This window comes from Camelus ferus, chromosome 3 (genome assembly GCF_009834535.1).
Source record: "Camelus ferus isolate YT-003-E chromosome 3, BCGSAC_Cfer_1.0, whole genome shotgun sequence".
In the NCBI taxonomy this organism is placed as follows: domain Eukaryota; kingdom Metazoa; phylum Chordata; class Mammalia; order Artiodactyla; family Camelidae; genus Camelus; species Camelus ferus.
Window position 1 is genome coordinate 61,838,162 of NC_045698.1, and position 22,022 is coordinate 61,860,183.

General features: G+C 33.1%; 2 long non-coding RNA genes across 2 annotated transcripts in view; both read left to right on the plus strand.

Moving 5' to 3' along the window:
* LOC116662255 overlaps nt 1-15,106 on the plus strand; it is a 65,356-nt gene extending 50,250 nt beyond the window's left edge. The window contains exon 5 of the long non-coding RNA XR_004318296.1: nt 14,926-15,106. This is a non-coding gene — a long non-coding RNA (uncharacterized LOC116662255). The remainder of the gene's footprint in view (nt 1-14,925) is intronic.
* A 953-nt stretch (nt 15,107-16,059) lies between these two features.
* The window catches only part of LOC116662256, a 36,104-nt gene continuing 30,141 nt past the window's right edge, over nt 16,060-22,022 (plus strand). Inside the window, exons 1-3 of the long non-coding RNA XR_004318297.1 lie at nt 16,060-16,104; nt 16,940-17,097; nt 18,246-18,287. This is a non-coding gene — a long non-coding RNA (uncharacterized LOC116662256). The remainder of the gene's footprint in view (nt 16,105-16,939; nt 17,098-18,245; nt 18,288-22,022) is intronic.

Consider the following 22,022-nt stretch of genomic DNA (forward strand, 5'->3'; position numbering starts at 1 on the left):
TCCTAGAAGCAAATACTTTTCAATTCCTTTAGAAATAATAAGCAAAGGCAAATAAATGCATATGGAAATACACACACACACTACTCCCAGGTAGTAAAGAAAACTGAAATGCTGTCAAATGTCATAGGTTTGTTCAGGAAAGAAAACGCAGGAATCACTGAGAGTGTCTTGACATCCAGGTGTCATTCCTCTCACTATTCTTTGGTCTATATGAGCTATCATTATTTCACATATTTCCTTGACATATAACATGGGGTATTTAAAGTATTATATTTCATATATCTTGAGCATTTCAAAAGCTGTTTTATTAATATAAACATCTTTGAGACTTTCCTATGCCTTTCTGACAGAAGCATTTTCCTTATTGCACATTTCTAAATGATTTTAAGAAGTTTCACTGCCTTAGGATCTAGTGTTTGTCTCTGTGTATGTGTGTGTGCGTACATGTATGGGAGCACAGGTAGAAATACATGGACAGAGCTTCCTATGAAGTATAATATTGAGTGGGTGAGAGCTATTTAGAAATCTCCTACGTAGATTATTGGTCAGATTGTAGGGATATTTGAAGCAGAAAAGATGTTAGCTCAGCATAATGAATATGTCTGCCAGCCATTTTTATAATGACTTGCTGCAGTTTTTATTGTCTGACAAACCGTATGCTGTGCTGTACTGTGAGCTTTCTTGTTCGACATAATAAAAAATGATGCAGTATATCCCTAGAAGTCTAGCTGGGTGAATGGAAGGCAGCAGAGTTCTGCTTCTGCCAGTAGTTGGGTTGCATATTCTGTTGAAATTATTCTGCAGGTGATAAATACACAATTACCATCATTTATAATGCATTGTTCATGATCTATAGTAGACATTACTCAGATAGAGAGCTTTTAAATCCATTCATACACCTAAAATTTCTTTATACATATTAAATAAACCACCAGGTGGATTTGAACCTTTTGAGATGAAAATATTTACCTATATTTAGAAAGCCACAAAATAACTTACTGTTGGTTTGTTAATTTATTATTCTGTTTCATGTGACATAGTTTTTTAAAAAATTTGCTAATTAGAGAAAAACTATTTCTAAAGATAAAAGCTCCCAGGTACTTAATAGTTAAGTCCACCAACATTACATTAAAGATTTAGATTTAATATGAGTGATAATTTTCAATTTAACATTTCCCTATATATGGAAAGATCTATGTTTGGTTTTAATAAAAACGTATTAATATACGGTCTATGAAGTACACCGGGCGGGAGTCTTATACAATAGAACCGCACGGTATGGATATTCACTTTGGTGATAAATGCTTCATTCCTTCTTTAGAGGATTATTAAAAGCGTTCTCTGGAGGAATAAAACGGTGGAAGGCACACATTTAACAGCTCAGGTACAAAGAGTCAGATTGTGCCAGTTGGCAAAAGTTAGCAGGAAGCTGTCACAATAAATGGCAGCAGCTGCTCATAGTTCTAAGGAGTATGTCCCAGTCAGAACTGAAAACTGATGGCATCTACATTAATACTACCTTAATGGCCCATCTGCTGCTCCATAGGGTCCCTAGCTGCTGTATGGAGTCATAGGCATTTGACAGGCAGTCTCTGTATGCCAGACGCACATTGTGCCAAATGTTTTAGGCTGCTTCATCTCGTTCTGATCTGTCAGATTCTCCCTACTCATTTATCAGGCAAGGAGTTATGAGGGTTTTTCTTTTCTACACATCATTGGCTTTCAGCATTGGGGCAGCTAAAGAATTTGGAAGGCAAACTATTTTGGTTATTCTTATTTTTCTTTCTAATTGACAATGCAAGGCAAAGTTGTCTGAGATACTGCATTGTGGAGGGAGGGTTAACAAAGCGCTGTGACAAGCAAGCTCTGTGGAGAAATCAGTCGAGAGCATTTTAAAATGCAGTGCTGCAGAAGTATGTTTCTGTGATTGTATTGGAGAAAAATCATGTATATTTCTATTGAGCATTATTAACTGGGCAAATATTATGAGAGCTTACTTTTAGGGTGTTGAGATAGAAAAATGCTGATGTATCAGAACACTGTTAAAAATGCTTTGATAGGAAATAGAAAGTTAACATTTAAGAGCATTTCTAAAACTTCTGTTTACAAAGTGGAATAAATCTTACACAGCAAGTGTCAAACAGATAGAAACCAGTGTGTGTTTTGTAGCAGTTGATTAAATTGTGCAAAAATAATATTGTTCACTATTGAGGATAAAGTGTTATTTATTTTGAATGTATTGAAGGGTCGGGGCAGTGGAATTCAAATATCATCCAGTTAATAATTAATGGAAAATAGGTAATGAGATTTATAATACTTTTTATATTAAAACTTGGAAAACTTTATTGTTGAAAAAGATCTCTAGACAGTGGGATTAGACTTCACTCGAGTTAAAAGATGATTGACTTTCTCATTTGGGGGACCAGTCATAAAATGGCTGCTAAATATATACGTTTTAGAATACCTATCCTCTTTTGGATGAAAGCAGCTGACAGATAAACTTATTCCCACTGGGATCTTCCTCGCTTGCCTGATGCTTTACATGTTTCCAAAACATAATTGTTCCATATTTACAAGAGTTTTCCTGTCGATATATACTATATGGCCTATATATGTATTTTTAATTACAACATAGTCAACTTACAATTCTGCGTTAATTTCTGGTGTACAGCATAGTGATTCAGTTATACATATATATACTTTCATATTCTTTTCCATTATAGATTATTACAAGATATTGAACATAGTTCTCTGGGCTATATAGTAGGACCTTGTTGTTTACCTATTTTTTATATAGTAGTTAGTATCTACAAATCCCAAACTCCAAGTTTAATTCTTCCTTTCCCCTTTTTCCCTTCAGTAACCTTAAGTTTGTTTTCTATGTCTGTGAGTCTGTTTCTGTTTTGTAAATAAGTTCTTTTGTGTTGGCATATATGATTGTCATGGAGGCTATTCTTGCTCTCTTTGTCAATTTCCAGAGTTATTAGGGTTTTTTTGGGTCTTATTTAATTATTTTAAGAATTTATGATAAATCAAAAATTATACACACAAATAACCCTGTTAAGTGGGGATAAATAAGCCAAGTATGTCACAGGTTATGGTGTTCAAACAAGGAAGAGAGTGGAACAGAGTCAGTGTATACCAAGTTCCAGGAGGTTTCTCAGTCACAGTCAGTTACAACAATGTTAACAATAGTTTAAAAATCACTATTAAAATATGTTGCTATGTTTTCTTAGAAACCTAATCAACTTGCCTTAAAGAATAGATCATGTGTAAGTGACAGAGTGTAATACACATATGTGTGTATGTGTGCACGTGTATTCTGAAGGAATGCAGAATTTTTTGGTAGGTTCACATATTTAATTATTGTTAATATTTTCTTAATTTCTGTGAGTATCTGCTATTTCAGTATACATTTTTAAAGACAACAGTCAACAAACAAGTTTTCATATACTGTTTTAGACATTCTTAGGTTGCATTAAATAATTCCTACTTTCAAATAGATCCAATATTACAGTGACTGTTTCCCAATCTGCCAGTAGAATTAAAAACTCAATTAAATATCAAAACGAATTTGTAATTCATGCTATTTATTATTAGGACAGCACACCTGAGACATACTGTCTGGGCAGATATGTAGCCGATAAACTTTTGATAAAAAGGGTCAGAAACAGCCCTGTTTTCTTCTTCTGTGCTCTTGCATCACTGATTTTCCTTTGCATTTGGAAAGCTTCTAAAATTAAAAAACAAAAACATGTAAAATTTGGTATGTAGAATTTGTTAGAGAGCATGTTAGGAGCACTAAGCATTGTGTTTGATCTTTACAACAACATTGTGAGTAAAGTATTACTCTTTATTGTTCTAAACAGAAAATGAGGCTTTGGGAATGTAAGTGATTTACCCAGGGTCATGAATGAGATTGAATTGAATTTGAACCAAGTTTGTGAGAAGTTAAGGTCTTACTATATCATTATTTCTAATTATATTTCAAAAAAGATAATATGTCTTACCTATAAGGGATACCTTAAAGAAAGCAGGACTGAAAGGAGATGTGTGGTCCTTGAGAAAGAGCTCACCATAAAAGGAGTCTGACAGACAAAGGGAGCCCAGGGTCAAGTCCAATATTGCAGAAGGGGAGTGTGAGTTCTTACACAGCATCTTGGGGACAGCAGGGCTCATCATGACCTAGCCATCTCTTTGACATTTGAGGGCTCTTAGGAAGTGGCTTTGTCTGTGGAATAGAAGGGCTACAAATCTTTGGGGTCGAGGCTGCTTTGCTGTGGGACAGCCCTTGATGAAATGTTAATAGAAAAAGACAGAGTCCTGCTTCTCACTCGGAGGGAGGTGGCACTGATGATGAATTTCTAGTGTAAATAACATCCAGTTGGCTCCAGCAGTTGCTTGTGAACTACCACTGAGGCATCTGGCCCAGAGAAATACCCCTCAGTTCTAGTTTCTCTTACTGGAGACAACAGTGTCCAACGAACAGCTTGATTTGTGAAGGCAGGTTAGCAGACAAAGAAATTTGAAAAATTGGAGCAGAAAAACTCAGAAAAGAGAAGCCCACCTGCAAGTCAAATGAATGCAAATACTCCAGATATTTGGAATATTTATGTAAATTGCCTCTATCGATACACAAAATCATCTGAAGCCTGAGACTGTAGGATTCGTAGTTTTTGGTCTTTGTTGAAATCCATTCTTCTACAGATACTTTAGTACAACTTCAGTAGATAGATAGAGATATGGAAGGTAGACATCTTGTTTCCACATGGCAATGACTAGCATGTAGGAAGGAATCCAAAGTAGCAGGTCATTTTATTATTGCTACTATTTGGAGTGGAATTTTTTTTCTAGAATTTTATCTGAGGCTTTGGGTGCAAGTACTATTTTCCCAGAAAAAGAAATTAAAAGAGAAAAAAAAAAAGAAAGAAAGAAAGAAAAGAAAAACAGGGAATCTAAGGACAGAAACAAAACAGAAAAATCATTCTCTCAGGTGTTATAGCTCTAATGTGACCATTTCCTACAGAGATTTCAATGCAACGTTTCCCAATTAGAAATGTTTTTGTCTTTTTTGTCTTTTTCTTTTTAATAACTGTAAAAGCTTTTTCCACATAAGTTCTTCTCAAATGTTTTATAAGATTGTTTTCTTTGTGCTGTCCATGAGCTCATATTGCATATATATGACAACATTCTCATAAAGAATAGTGAAGAAGGAGCTAGCAAAATAATGGCTCACTACTTCCAGCTGGATAAGTTGACAAGATCCTATCTTGACAGGTTTTGCTGAGTTAAAGAATCTTCTGGAGAGTACTGAATTTTTCTTAAGACACAATCCTGAAAATGAAAGAATAAATGTGTAAGAGAGGTGACAGAGATGGCCTTAACAGGAAAATTACCTGGAAAGAAAGTGCCTTTGGATTTATTTTTGAAGGAAACTGATGTCGCGAATAGAATTCTAAGGGAAGCCAAGTTGTTCTCATGTATTCTTCTAGTACTTCTGACGGGATCCTGCCTGGCATTTGCATCTATAAATCCAGTTTCCTCATTCAAACTGAGCTCATCTAGAGCTCATCTGGAAGAATATGTCTTGTAAACATAGCTACATTTTGGAAGTCTCTGTTGGTTTTCTTGTTTAGGTAGGTGTGTGTGTGTGTGTATTTCTTTATATTAGTGGTAATAGCTTATAAAAGTTTTAATTGGCTAAACTCCTTCCTATTGTGCAGCTAGCCAGTATACTTTCTCTTCTAGGTAGTCTACTGCTATAGTAGCTAAAATCAATTTAACTTTTATAAATATTAATCCTTAAATGTGTAATTGATCCAGGAATTTCTGAGGGCAGGATAGACTCTTATTAACAAATTCGTATTAGCCTCTCTCGTTATCTGAACCCTGATTTGTCTTTGCAGTGTCTTTGTCTTTCAGATGATGCTGGGACCTCCCCAGCTACAGTGGGGGGAACTTGGTTTGTCCAAACTACTAAAAAGGACCTCATTCTTCTTACCAAGTGATTGGTTTAGAGATTGAAGATTGACACAATTCTAATCCATGTTTTTTTCTTTTAATATACCAAGCATGGTTTAGCAGAAAGTTGGAAATAATTTCTGTCATTGATGCCATTGAGCTATTAAAACAAAATGCCAAAAAATAGCATTTGAAGAATTTTATGTGAGATAATAAACCCCTTACTATTTAAGTAATTTTGAATTGAGTCTCAGTTGCTGTCAGTCAATTCAAATTATTCTAGCTGACACATTCCATCTACATAAGAGCTTACAACAAAACATCTTGTAGTGAGTTTGTTTGAGTATCCTGGTCTAGTCAGAGAAGAATTTATGTAAGAGTTGAAGGTGAGAAAGGCAGGTTGGAATTAGACTATAAGATTCTTCAGTTCCAATTTTAGGCATTGACCTGCATCATGTAGACAAAGGGGAAGTAGTGTCTTGGTGACATTGATCTTGATCTTGTTGCAGTACATAGAATCTATTGGAGGAAAAAGACTAAAAACAGGGAAATGCATTAGGAGTCCAAGTGTGAAACAGTGAAGACTAGCATGGTAGTAATGATGAAAACGAAGGGTTCAAGTGAGAGAAGCTTGAAAAACAATAGATGGACATGGTGACTGATTAATACAGGGGAAGAAAACATCAACAAGACGATGGTTGTTCTGAGCTCTTGAGCCTGAGTAAATGAAAGAATGAACTCATCAGCTGAAAACAGGTCAATCAGGAAATGAAGTTATTTTTGAGAGAAACTAAATTGAATTTAAGATAACAGTGGGGTGTTCAACAGAAGATATCTATTATGCTGCTGGAAATTCAGAACCATCCTTTAAGATGAGAGTTTCAGACTGATTTGAGCTATATTTTTAGATACAAAACCAATTTTTTTGTACATCAACCACACTTTTCTTCTACATGTGGTATAAGTCTCAGTAGGAACTTACATTTGGTTAGCAGTATTTGAAAAAGACATTTGAAACTCCTACATCTTAAATTTAATTCCCATTTATTATATAGTAGCTAATTTGTTCTTAAGTAGGTGATAATAGAGATTGTACTCTTAAAATAGAGACTGGTTATTATGTCATTAGAATGTGACTTTTGATAAAACTTCTTGAGACTGTAGAAATGAAGAAAAATATATTGGAGACAAAGGTTTTGGGGTGTGTGTGTGTGTGTGTGTGTGTGTGTAAAATCATTGTGATCCAGCTACATGAGGGGAAAAAAACACCTATTTTTATTAACTCTGGTAAATCAAATAATTTTTTTTTGATAGAAAAAAATCAAAGAATCTTGTGTTGTTGCTATTGCTCTACTTGGCAATATCAGTTGTAATAAGGGAGGGTAGAGGCAAAAAACAACACATTTTTGTGCAAAGAGAAGCCATAGTAGGCAAATCTGATATAAGGCTTGGAAAATGAGATGCTAAAATTTCTGGTTAGAGTGTTCATTTTTTTAAAAGGATCTAAGAAAGGCACTAAGAGCAACATCAATATAGGTGTATGATAACACAGAAAGGATGTTTGAAGAGAGATTGGACAGCCTGTGACTTGGTTCAGTTGCTGACACATGGTACTGACTTGACATATATTGACCAGGTCAATTCAGTGACTGCATTTGAGTGTGGTTTATAGAATGTTGGAGAGCAATATTCAACATGTGACTGCTCGAATTGGATTCATGATTGTCTAGCTGAGGACCCTCAGCGAGGTCTCTCTCTCATGCCAAGTTTCTCCATCTGCTTGATGGGAATAGCACATTCTCTAATTTACAGAATTGTAGTCAATACTTTAAAATGTTTGTATGTCTTTAAAAACCATAAAATTTTATAAGTACACAAGGAACTAAGATCATTTTGTTTGATTGAGAATAGTAATTTTTGACTATTTTCAACATAAAAATGAAGGCAGCCAATGAAGAGTCACACAACCGTAGGGGAAGGAGGCCTGCCATTTAGGAAATGATGCAAACCAGAAAGGAAATTATTTTGGATTGTAGTTTTAAGTATTTGCTCTATTCATTATTTTGTTTTACTCCTTCAGGAGCTCAGGTAATATGACTATTACTCCTTTTTTACTGGTCTTCTATTTCTGCTACTTCCTTTCTATGCCTTTTTACTTCTTTCATTATACAATTTTTATTTTCTTGGCTGCTTTCCTGCCTGTTTTCATTGCCCGTTATTCAATTTCTACTTAAATCTATTCTACCTTGGGCACCTTGTAGTTTATTCTTTATTTCTAAAATAATTTTACTTGTTATTTTTCCGTTTTTTTCCTGATTTCAATTTCTTTTTGTCATTTCTCCCGATTTATGTCTGTTCCTGTTTATTGTATTTGAATTTCTGATTCAAGCTGTCTTTTCATATCCTCAAAGGCTGGATTAAGCATGGTCAATCATATATGGAATGTTGATTTTTTTCATTTTTTCTACTTCCTGGTTATTTTGCAGGAAGGTTTTATTCAGTTAGTTTATGTGACATTTTGTTTCCTGATATTTTATGATAGCTTCATATGAACTTGTTGAACTTCCTCTTGTTCACTTTTATGGTGTTATGTTTTAAAAGATTCCAAGCTTAATGTCATCTTTATTTATTAGTAGAGCACAATCCAGGTACTTAATCTATCTTTTCTTTTCTTTTTTTGTATTGGTGTGGTGAAATAGAGGTTTTAAGTCCTCTCATTTATGGTTCTCTTTTGTTATGACAATAGTCTAGATTACCCACATATACGCACATACATCTAGGACTTTGAGGTAAGCAAAGGCAGACCTAGAGAAGCTTTCCTAAATGACAGGCCTCCTTCCTAAAGAGTTGTATGATACTTCAATTGGCTGCATTTACTTTATGAGAGAAATAGGCAATATTCTTTTACTCTAGGCTTTATATAAATGTGTGTATATGTATATATATTATATATATATATATTATATATAATATATATATATTACTCTAGGCTTTATATAAATGTGTGTAAAATATATATATATTTTCCCTTCACCAGCCAATTGCCAAGGAGTGATTTTTTTCCATTCTTCTTTGTTCTATTTTCTTTCCCAGAAGCTATACATTTTGAAAAGTACCCCATTTAGATTGAACCTGTCCTCTTAAAGCACTTGTACTTTGAAGTTCCTTCCTTATAGTTGCTGCTGTGTTCTGCCTGAACACATTTTTAGTATCTTTAGATTTAAAATGCACTTAATCTTTCCGACAACTGTTTGGATTCCCCTCGGATCCCTTCACTAGTTTTCTTTCTTCTTCCCTAAAGTTTTTCTGGCTCTGCTTTTGCTTGCCTCAAAGTCCTGCAACGGGGCGAGAGGGCAGGGGTTGAGTAGGAGCAGAAAAGATGGTATGCAGGGATGTGGTGATTCTTCTTTTTTTGCTTGTAGTTATTTTGATGTTCCAGTATTGTCTGTCTTTAACTGATGTTGAGGGCATCGTTGTATGTAGAATTTAATTTGCTTGTTTCTCTTTTGGGTCAATAGGGGTGTTAGGAAGCTATGCACTGCCACTGTCTTTAGCCTCCCAGAAGCACCATGATTTCATGTATAACTGTTATGCATATCTGTGTACAAGTCTTTTGGAGCATGCATATTTTTATTTCTCTTGAATAAACATCTAGGGGTGCAATTGCTGAATCACAGGATAGGTATACATTTAACTTTTCAAGACATTATCTCTAAAGTGTTTGTACCAGTTGGCTCTCCCACTTACAATAGAGAGGGCTATATATTCTTTAATACAGACATTAGGGAGGATTAAAAATATGCCATGTTTTGTCTTCCATTATTGCTGTTGCTTTCCATTATATTGGATCTTTCTTTTATCTCTGGTTACATTTAATATCTTCTTTTTGTCTTTGATGTTCTGCAATTTTACCATGACACATTTGTGAATATTTTTATTTATAATGCTTGAAGTTCACTTGGCTTTCTTGGTCTCAGGTTTAGTGCTTTCCCATAAGCCTGAAAAATTCTTTACCATCATCTCTGATAATTGCCTCATCTCTTTATCATATTCTTCTCCTAAAATTCAAAGTTCTGGTACATTAAAACATTTTAAATTATCTTTTAAACTTTCCATTCGTTGGTTTGTTTGAATATTTCTTTTATGTAAATTCTTTGGATCTATGTTTCAATTCAATAATTCTCACTTGACCAGTGAGTGTTATGCTCTTAAATATGTCCAGTTGGTTTTACATTTTAATTATATTATACATTGCAAGAGTTATATTTTGCTTTTTTTCATTATGATTGGATACCCTTTATGGATTTTTATTCCTTGCTTGTGTTTTTAAACTTGTTTTTTTAATTTATTTCTTCATATTAATCATAATTATTTTATATATGATTGCTGGTAATTTTAATATCTAAAGTCTTAAAGGATACTAATCTGCTATCAATTGATTCTTTTAGGTATCGTTCATGGTGCCTTTTTTCCCTATGTGTTTGTGATTTTTTAAAAATGTAAGCTGCTTATTTACCTTAGAGATTTTTGTCTAGAAATTTATTCTTACTTCAGTTAAAATTATATTCTTCCAAAAAGATTCGTGCTTGCTTCTGTTGATTTCCTCAGAGAGTCATGCTTGCTTCTGTTGAGTTCCTCAAATAATAACCAGGGCAACTTAAAATTAAATTTTCCACATGAGGCTTTTCAGATAACAGTTACTACACATTAGAGGGCAGAGATGAATACAGCATATTCTTAGGGGAGAAATTTTGTTTGTTTGTTCCCTTCACTTAGTGCCAAGTTTGAGACAGTTGGCTTTTCTTGTTCTTCACTTCTTTGTGGCACCTTCATTTTTACTTTACCAGTACACTGATGGTGTGTCCACTGAGGTCTTACTTTGATAAAGAGGATTTTTTCTTATGTTCCTCGCCTTACTAGGCTCTAGCTTTATATCCTGTTCCCCATGACATGTGACCCCATGCAATCATCAATGGAAAATCAAGGAAATCTGGTTTTGTCAAAACACTTCATGGAAAGGTTAAGCTGCCTGGGTTTTCTCTTTTCACTAATTTTTAGCCACGGTGAATTCCTTGCTACATTTTAATTTTTCCTTATTTTTTAATTATTTATTTCAGTGAATTTTATCTGGTTGATTCTCCAGATTCTTGTCTGTCATTCTGTTAGATCTGGAAATCTCCATGCTCTTTTAAGGTGGCTTTTGAAACACCAGTGGAGATGTCTGTGTAGGTTGATGAACTGGATACTTTTTTTGAAGTTACCCAGAGCCTTGAAGAAAATAAATTAAATAATTATGTTTCCAAAATTAGAAAACATTCCATGTAGCTCTATGTTTCTATCAACAATCTACATTTATTTGAAAGTTTATTAAAATGGGTATAAAACACCAGTGTCTCCATGATACAGTCTTAACTATTTCTATGGAAAAAAAAATCAGGACACAGATTAATTCCAATTTAAGTTTAGTATGTTAACCATATTATCTGAAAGTTATACAATGCCATTATTTCTCAGTCAGACTATCAATAACTATATAGAAGAAACAAAAGCAGAAAGAGTTTTCTAGGTAGAAGATGAAAGTAACACTTTTAAAAATTGTAAGCTGTTTAAGGGGCTAAATTGTTTAGAAATGGAATAAAACAAAGGCAACAGTGTTTTAAAAAATGAAGAGTTGATTCCAGAAACCAGTAAAATTGGTAAATATTATTGTAATAAAGGAATCAGCAAGGTAAGAAATAATTAGCTTTATTAAACCAGAACCATTTTGTATATGAAATTTAACTTTATTTTTAAGAGGCTTAAATTTTAATTGGAATTATTTTTATTTTGATTTGAGTGTCTCTAGTTCCAAAGTTTAAATGAAATCAAACTCAATTGGTACATACCTATTTTAAAATATGACAGCAATTTGGGAATATATTGAAAGCTATATGCTATTAATTTGAGGTTTTGGATAGACAATGCCATCGATTCTAGACAATCCTTTGGCAATAGAACATATGTACATAAGCCTTCCCTCTGAATATTGAAAGTATCTCTTAAATCTTTATTTTCCTGGAAATTAAAAAGCAACCTAAAAACATTTTAACTTTTTAAAAGTGCTTGGTTTTCATATTCTGTGGCTAAGTGGTAAGAGCCAGGAATTGGAGTCTTTTCCATGCATAATTCATACATACATGTACATACTTTTGTCTTCTTTGTTTATTGAAATATTCCCTCCTATTAAGAATCATTGAACCTTGGTTATTTATTTTGGTATCAGTAGGGTCTAGTTCAATGCTTGGCAACTTTTAGGTGCTAAACAGTATTACTGAATCAATAGCTTAGGGAATTTCTGATTTTTTTATCTCTGAATGTTTGTAATGTATGGATTTGCAAAGTTTTCACACACATACATGTCCATACTTTATATTTATGTACATCTTTAGTTCTGAAAGTCTCTATGGAAATCGTGTATACATACTCTTCATTTTTCTAGTGTTAAAAAATGAAGCCTTGAGAGATTAAGAAAAATAATTATTTTAGATCACAATACTAGTGTGGTCCAACTGTGACTATAACTGAGATTTCCTGTGTCAGTTACATGTACATTTATTTGGGAGATGAGGGAATAAAATTACCTTGTAAGAAAAAATTTGATTACAGAAAACTTCAAATTTGCAGTCTTCTGCGTATTCGTGTTTAGAAATACTGTGAGCCTTTGGCCGGTATCCAGAATACAACATGGACATTTAGAGGTTATCTATTTCAAATTGCTGCTCCTATAAAGGAAACCTAGTTCTTTTGGAATTTATTTAGGTTATCTTTCCTTATCTAACTCTATTCAGAATTGAAAGCACTGCAGTCAGATTTAGCTATTCTGCGTTTGTGGACTTGTTCTGATTTTCCTTTTGTCTGAACACATCTATATATTATCCTGCGTTTATGTAAGTTTTGTATTTGAAAGCACTTCTACATCTATTATCTCACTTTATCTTTACGACAACCATCTGTGCTGCATTGGGAGTTACTATTATTACCACTTTCCAGCTGGAGAAAATAATACTAAGGAAGGTTAAGTAGTTTGTTCAATACCACATAATTATTAGAGGAGCCACAGGACTAAAATCTAGGGGTTGTAAATATTAGCTTATGTAAGTAAGAGCTTTCTCTTTAGATGATACTGCATGCTTTTCATATCCATGGTGAAATTAATTTATTATATATGCAAGGAATATAAACAGTATTTTATCAAATATTTGAATAATGACTGAATTATTTTTGAGTTGACAGAGTAATCATTTGACTTTAACATGGTCTTGTTCATAAAATTAAGCATGTCACTTTGTTTATTGCTATTTATTCAACAAATGTCTTGAGTTTTTACTATACACTAGGCATTCTTCTAAGCAGTGTTTTTATCTTGATGATAAAAATAATTTTTTAAAGAAAATTAGTGCATCTTCACTCAGCTAAAAGGAAATATTATGTGAAAATTTAGAGTTAAGACGAGATAATTTGGACCTCCAATTTATACTATATTCTTGTTTACACTAGTATGGAAATAACACAGGAGTTGAGAAGTCCAAATGTCACTTTGACATATACCCCAAATTATACTCAGATGTCATAAAGCCATATGTATACAAAGAATCTTATAAAAATAGAATCTTTTAACAATAGAATAACAAGGTAAAGTTAATGCTTAAACTTTTATCATATAGGAATAAAGTATTCACATAAGTGAAATTTCTAGACTACTGAATATCAACTTTTAGGGTACCTAGTATTAACAATTTAGATGAAATATTTCTAAGAACTAATACACAATTTTATTTTTTTTTAATGTTAAACTACCTTTAAATGTTTGTGATGACTCAACCTTGTGTTATGCTTCTATGTGTTTTAGTATACTGTTGTGGGAGTTTAAGGCACTGTGTGCTTGGTGGTTCTCTTGGTTTTATTTTCTCTTCTTTTTAAAATATATTATCCTGTCAGCTTCTAAAAGCACCTTGCTGACTGTTTGTTTTCAATTTATTTTCTGCATACTGTTACTTAGAAAGAAATAATCTTTAAAAGGTAAATATGTAGGTATCTTTAGGTTAAAATTAGCTTACTTCTCATTAGAGACAGAATTATACAATAAAACAACTAAATATATATAAATGTATGGATAAAGTTTAATATCATGAATAAACAAAAGTGCCTATTAAAACAATAAAATTCTAGTTTTCACTTAGCAAATTAGTAAATTTTTATATTAATGCTTAGATTTTTAAGTGTGAAAAAATGGTTATTTTGTATACTGTTGCAATTTAGCAATAGGTATCAGGATCTATAAAATCTTAATTTTAACATAGAAATTATACTCTTGTGTATCTATACCAAAAATTTTAGGTAATTTCATGAATTTATAAGTAGATATGTGTATATATATATCTTGTACATTATTCCTCTCTGTGTTTTCTCAGAGGCAGAGGTAGGTGGATAGGGAGATAGGTTGATAGACTGACAGATAGAGAAAGAGAGATGTATGTGTATGTGTTTAGAGGAGGTATAATAAATTATTAAATAAAAAATCAAGTTTTAAGTATTGTATATTTAATAAAACATTTTATACATTTATAAATACATAGAAAAGAAATTAGTCTGAAATGGTTGATACCAAATTGTCAATAATAGTTATCGCTAGGTGGTAACGATATGAAAGATTTTCTTTATTTTCACATGTCTTTATAATAGTCTTTTTAAATCAGCACATATTAATTTTATTTAAAAATATTTATTTTAATGGTTTAGGAAGTAGGGAATAAGAGTATACCGGCAGTAGAATTAAGGAACAATGCTGCGTCAATAGCGGTCTTGACAGTTTATATTCTGTTAAGAATTTTGACATCGTTTAATTGAGTAAGCACATCTATCTGTCTGCCATTATATGTGCTGTTTTGTTTAATCCTTATAGTGTATTATTTTCCCATTTTACAGATATGGAAGCTGAGATTGAGAGTAACTTACCTAAGGTGCTTTTTTGCTTACTTGTCATCAGTAGCAGTAAGTATGTTACTTGGAAGAATTATAATACCTACAGATACTAAACCAGTGAAACGTTGTTTAGGATTATAAATTTTGTTCTCTCTTACTTTGAAAGGTATTCAAATTCAGTACAATTACAGGGCAATATAGGGCAAGTCCATAGAAATTACTATTTTTTCCAATGTATCTTATTGTATGGCTTTAAGTATAAGGAGTGGCTTAAATTCTGTGTGAGATAAAGACATACAAAATTAGTTTCTTTCACAAAGAAGCTACAAAAATAAGCTGAAAAAGAACATCTAAGTAGGAAATAAATATCATAAGGTAGGTACAGGTCAAGTGGGAATTTAGAAGAAGGAAAGAACTAGGATACCTCGGAAGAATCAGGAAATGCCAACTGGTCAGCTTATGAGTTGGATCTTGAGAAGTGGATAAGATATAGAAATGCAAAGATGAGAAATGCGTGGAGTGCGGGTGTGTGTGTCCCACATATCCCAGTCCTAGGGGATCCTATAAGTAAAGCCAGAGATATGAGAAAGTATTGGACACTTACTTGGAACTGAAAGTGATTCTGCAACTTTTGCACACAAACAAGGTTTGTGAGACTTGCAAGGTCTATAGGAAAATATTAGGCTGATAAAGAGAGTGATGGTCATATCCTGGAGAGCCATGATACCAGGCCAAGGGGTTACAGTTTTATTTTATTGTCAACAGGGAGTCACTGAAGCATTTCTATTGCATAATGATCTGATCAGAGTTGGAAGATTAGGAAGATTAGGCCAATAGTAACACATTCAGTGGATTATTAGGGAAGAATCTAGAGTTAGGAAAGTAAACTAGGAAAGTTTTCAAAGGTTCCACGTGTAAAACTACATCTTTGCCTTTACAGGATCCATAGAGCTGATTATATGAAACTTTGGCATAAAGGGAGAATGTACTATGAAAGAAAGAGATGAAGTGCTTTGCTTTGAGAGCATTTTATATGAAATGAGTATAAACTAATTAAAAGTTAATGAAAAATTATACATAATTCTGACATTCATCCTCTTTACTTGGATTTTTAATATAGAAACTCTTGTATTTACAGAGCTCTTGGCTAGAGCATGGTTGGGATTCTCATTGTCTGAGCATGTAAGTATAAATAGGGATGTGCCAGCTCCCCATCTTGTATTTTCAACTGAATCACAAAGCAGCTTGGAGTGTTTTCTTTGCTCTAGGAAAACACAGTGAACCGAGTGCTAAAGGACAGGAGTCTGACTAAAGCAGCCCAGGTGAGAGAGAAGAGGGCAGTGTCAGAACTTCTGTCACAGAATGAAGGAACCTAGCCATAAGATGATGCAAGAAGCTGAGGGGACTTACTAAGCACTGAGCCAAAGGGCAACAGTGATTGTGTCATGAGAGTTAAGAATGAAGAAATCCAGCCAGAGCCTTCCCCAAAACACAGAAAATGTGGTAGATTTAAGCATATCCCTAGAAAGATCTTGAAGCCATCTTATAATAGGAGGAATTATTTGAGAAACTTTTGCCTTCTCTGGCCCCCCTGCCTCTTTTCATATTTCTCTGAACTTTACTTGCTTTATTCTTTTTGGAAATGATAGAAGCTCTAGTTAGTAATGGAAAGGTTAGTAATGGCATATGGGAATACCATATGAGGAAAGAGGGAGAAAGGAACTTACACCCTGCCTCCAAGAGACTTCAGGGTTTTTCCTCTAACAAGTGAAGAAGTTGGAAAGGTTAACTTGTATCAAGTTCAACCTTTCAGTTATTATTTGAATCTGGACTGTCAAAATTTTGAATTGAGACTAGTACTAGGAGTAACCAGTGAACTCATGGGGCCCCTCCTGAGTTTTCATCTGGGAATGGGAATTGGTGAAGAAAGATACACACATCAACCTGATGTAAAAGGAAACTGATAACATGATAAACTTCCTTTCATGTTTTCATTTCATGACTCCTGCTTGTTTAGCTTAATACTACGGTGTTGGAGAAACAAAAGTTGCAAGTTATGAAAATGAAGATTTTCATGAAGTCAATGGAAGTGATATTGGGATCTGATTAACAAGTGAAAAGTTGACAGAGTCAGAAAGTTAACAAGGAACAGAAAGTCAACAAGCATGATGTTCAGTGAGTAAATCAGGGCATGGACTTCTCTGTCATAATGTAGTGATGATTAGAGTACTGCATGCATTTGTCAAAAGTTATCAAGCTCTTCACCTAACATTAAGGAATGTTATTACATGTAAAATAAGCACCAGTCAAAAAAAAAGAAAATACATTTTTTCCAGTTTTATTATGTAGAATTATTATAGTTTGACTGCACATACACATTATATTGCATATAAATACATGTAAACAGTATACTGCACATTTTTTTAGTTTTCATGTATGTACTGATTATTGTTTCTAAGAACAAATTCGATCTTTAACTTTTTAAACTTACATAGTTATCAAAGGAATAAAGCCAACTACAAAATAAGAATCAAGAGAATGTGGTAATCCAATCATAAAGGATAGTCAAACGTGCTTACACATATTCAAGAAATCAAAATAATAATTAGTTCATTTGTGTCATTATTATTGTTATTATTTATTAGACTCTTCATATAAATGATATCATATGGCATTTTTCTTTCTCTTTCTGGCCCACTTCACTTTGAATGACAGTCTTCAGGTCCATCCATGAATCAATTAAAAGGGTTAAATAAGGTTCTTGGGAAAATGTTGAAGCCATTAAATATATTTTGCCAAAATGACTCTTTTTGTGTGCTGAGAAAGTGAAGCATGAAATGCAGAATTTTAGGTTATCATATAATTTTGTCAAAAAAATTGACAAATGAAAAACAAAATATCATTTGTGCTTCATATTCATTTAAAAATAAATGAATGCCTATATTCTATTTAAGAAAATAAAATCCATATTTTCATAATTTTTCTAAATAGTTGAAGACAGTCCCAAAAAACCTTTTCACCTTAAATTCTGAATTTATTATTAGTTTTTGAATTTAGTTTAAAAATCATAGTAATTCATATGAATAGTTCTAAAAGAAGTTAAATCATAAAGTATATCATTACTATATTTCCTTTCCAGTAAACGTTTTCTTACAGCTAACTTATTTTTAAAATTTTAAAATGCTTTGTAAGTGCATTATTACTAAAATTACTCAAATGTATCCAACAGAGCTATAAACCTTTATTAATATGATTAAATATATTACATGTTTCTAACAGTATTTTGTTAGTTGGATAAATGCCTTACAGAATCTTCTATTTAGGTCTGTGATCCAGCTGGAGTTCATTTTTGTGTCTGGTATGAGGTAGGAATCCAACTTTATTTTTTGCATATAGATATACATTTGTCCCAGCACTGTTTATTAAAACACTATTCTTTCCCCATTTACTTTTTTTAACTGAAGTATAGTCGGTTACAATGTGTCAATTTCTGATGTAAGTCATGCATGCAATGTCTCAGTCATGCATATACATACATATATTTGTTTTTATTTTCTTTATCATTAAGATTATTACAAGATGTTGAATATAGTTCCCTGTGCTATACAGAAGAAACTTAAAAAAAATATATATATATATATATGGAGAGAGAGAGAGAGAGATAGGTATATATATATATAGTGGCTAACATTTGTAAATCTCAAACTCCCAAATTTACCCCTTTTCCATTCCCTCAGTAACTATAAGATTGTTTACTATGTCTGTGAGTATGTTTCTGTTTTGTAGATGAGCTCATTAGTGTATTCATTTTTTTTCTTTTTTTATGTTCCACATATGAGTGATATCATGCGGTATTTTTCTTTCTCTTTCTAGCTTACTTCACTTAGAATGATGATCTCTAGTTCCATCCATGTTGTTGCAAATGGCATTATTTTATTTTTTATTGTGGTATAGTATTCCATTGTATAAATATACCACATCTTCTTTATCCAGTCATCTATCGATGGGCATTTAGGTGGTTTCTATGTCTTAGCTATTGTATATAGTGCTGCTGTGAATATTGGGGTGCAAGTATCTTTTCAAATTAGAATTCCCTCTGGATATATGCCCAGGAGTGGGACTGCTGGATCATATGGTAAGTCTATTTTTGGTCTTTTGAGGAATCTCCATACTGTTTTCCATAATGGCTGCACCAAACTGCATTCCCACCAGCAGTGTTGGAGGGTTCCCTTTTCTCCACAGCCTCTCCAGCATTTATCATTTGTAGACTTTTTAATGATGGCCATTCTGACTGGTGTGAGGTGACACCTCACTGTAGTTTTGATTTGCATTTCTCTGATAATTAGCATGTGCCTATTGGCCATTTGTATGTCTTCATTGGAAAATTACTTGTTTAGGTCTTCTGCCCATTTTTGAATTGGTTTTTTTTGTTTTTTCTTATAAAGTTATATGAGCTATTTATATATTCTGGAAATTAAGTCCTTGTCAGTCTCATCTTGTGCAAATATTTTCTCCCATTCTGTGGGTTTTCTTTTTGTTTTGCTTATAGTTTCTTTTGCTGTGCAAAAGCTTATAAGTTTAATTCTGTCCCATTTGTTAATTTTTGCTTTTATTTCTGTTGTCTGGGTAGACTGCCCTAGGAGAACATTGCTAAGATTTATGTCAGAGAATGTTTTGCCTATGTTTTCTTCTAAAAGGTTTATTGTGTCTTGTCTTATGTTTAAATCCTTAAGCTATTTTGAGTTTATTTTTGTGTTGTATGGTGTGGGGGAGTATTCTAACTTCATTGATTTATATACAACTGTCCAGTTTTCCCAACACCATTTGCTGAAGAGACTATCTTTACTCCACTGTATGTTCTTACTTCCTTTGTCAAAGATTAATTGACCAAAAGTTTGTGGGTTTATTTCTGGGCTTCCTGTTCTGTTCTATTTATCCTTATGTCTGTTTTTTGTACCAATACCATGCTATTTTGATTATTGTAGCCCAGTAGTAATGTTTGAGGTCTAGGAGGGTTATTCCCCCAGCTTCATTCTTTTTCTTCAGTATTGCTTTAGCAATTCTGGGTCTTTTGCGAGTCCATGTAAATTTTAGGATTGTTTGTTCTAGTTTTGTGGAAAATGTCCTGGATAATTTAATAAGGATTGCATTAAATCGGTAGATTACTTTGGGAAGTATGGCCATTTTAATAATATTAATTCTTCCAATCCAAGAGCATGGGAGATCTTTCCATTTCTTTAAATCATCTTTAATTTACTTAGTCAATGTTTTGTAGTTCTCCGCGTATGTCTTTCACCTCGTTGGTCATATTTATTCCTAAGTATTTTATTAAAATCTCTCTAGAATTTGATAGCTATGTTTCACCTATCACTTCCTGTCTTCTTAAGCTATTAGCATGGGACGGTTGACTTGAACTTTTAAAAAGATTCTTTTGTTTAGGAGACAGAGTGCAAAAAGACTGACAAATTATAGAAGGCAAGAAGATTTCTGTTAAGTTAAAATGTGGTGCAATGAGGTGGAAAGAAAATAATAATGTGCATTATAAGCTTTTGAATAGAGTGATCTGCAAATTACCTAGGAAGTTTAGAGAAAAGACGAAGATATTTTTAGTGACATTTCGCTCAGTAGCCATTTCCTGAAGTATTCTTAGTAGCACTTTGCATTTACCATAGATACATGAGTGGCAGAAAATAATGTCAAACCATCCAAAATTATGTGATGAATTCTGGTTTAATTTTATGAAGGATTTCAGTCAAATCATATTGAAAATCCACCTAGTCCTGTTTGAAGTCTAAGACATCTGGCATGTATCTGAAATTTTTTGTACAAGGGAATTTCTTTTCTTTTCTTTCTGAAGAAAACACCATATATCTCTATTATTGAAGGGTTCTTAATATGCAGTGTCTCGGGGCCCATCCAAATGGAGAGGATCAGTGGATATTTTTATGAGGTTGAAAATCAAGCAAGAAATCTGGGCTAGATATTTCACTCTAGGGGAGGGGGCTTCAGTGGTTGAAGAAAACTCATTCAGGAAAATAACAACAGCAACAGCACAGAGACATAAAGCAAGAATAGGCACCTGGGATAAGAGGACAAGGAGACTGACAAGAATCTTTTGGAGCTGAAAATAAACAGCCAGAACAGAGTGCTATCACAGATGTCAAAAGAAGAGAGAATTTTAAGAAAGGATGAGTCAAATGCTATTGAACCATATAGCTTTGAACCTTAGGAGGAAATCAGTGACCTTAGAAAGAAGTTTTCCAGAGCTATAAATTTAAGATTATAAAAAGCCAAATAGCATTTATTACAGTATTTATTTCAGAAAAGCAAATTATGTTTTAGGCATGATACAATTATATTTGTAATGAAATGAGAGAAAATTTCATTTAGCATCCATGTATTGATTTGATCTGCAGAGTAACTCTGAGGCTGAGAGACTTCAGGACACTTGCCAACTTCTCCCTTGGCAAGTGGCAGACCCAGAATTTGAGCTTGGATGTCCAGTACCTTATAAGGGGGTCATAGTCATACACTGAGTCCCAGAGCTGTGAAAGCAAGAGAAGAGGGGAAGAGACAGAGGGAAACAGGGAAAATCTTAGATAAAAACTTGTACTTGTTCATAAGTAAAGAAAACATAGGGAGGATATTAGTTTGGAGGAGTCAGGTGTTTATAGCTGACACCAACTGAAGAAGGTTTCCATAATGGTCAGTATTAGAGCAAATGTTCAAATATTTCCAAAACTTAACAACATAGAAAATATACCAATCAGTTGCTCTTTTAAAATATTATATAAATCATTTATTTGAGTGAATGAATGCTATTTTGCTTATTAATATTCGGAACATAGAGTGATAAATTGAAAGATTTTAGTGCACAAATTTTTATATAAAAGGACAAAACAATTGATGCCAAAAACAACTTCTAATTCTGTATTTTTAACAAAAAATATTGTTTGTGCACTACTTATAGCAGGGGAAAAAATGTATTTGTAGTATCTGAAGTATCACTCCAGAACTACCAACTTATTTTAATGCTTACTTTTAATACTATCTAATTTTGAAATGTGATCACATTTTTTTTTAGTAGCTGGACCAATGAG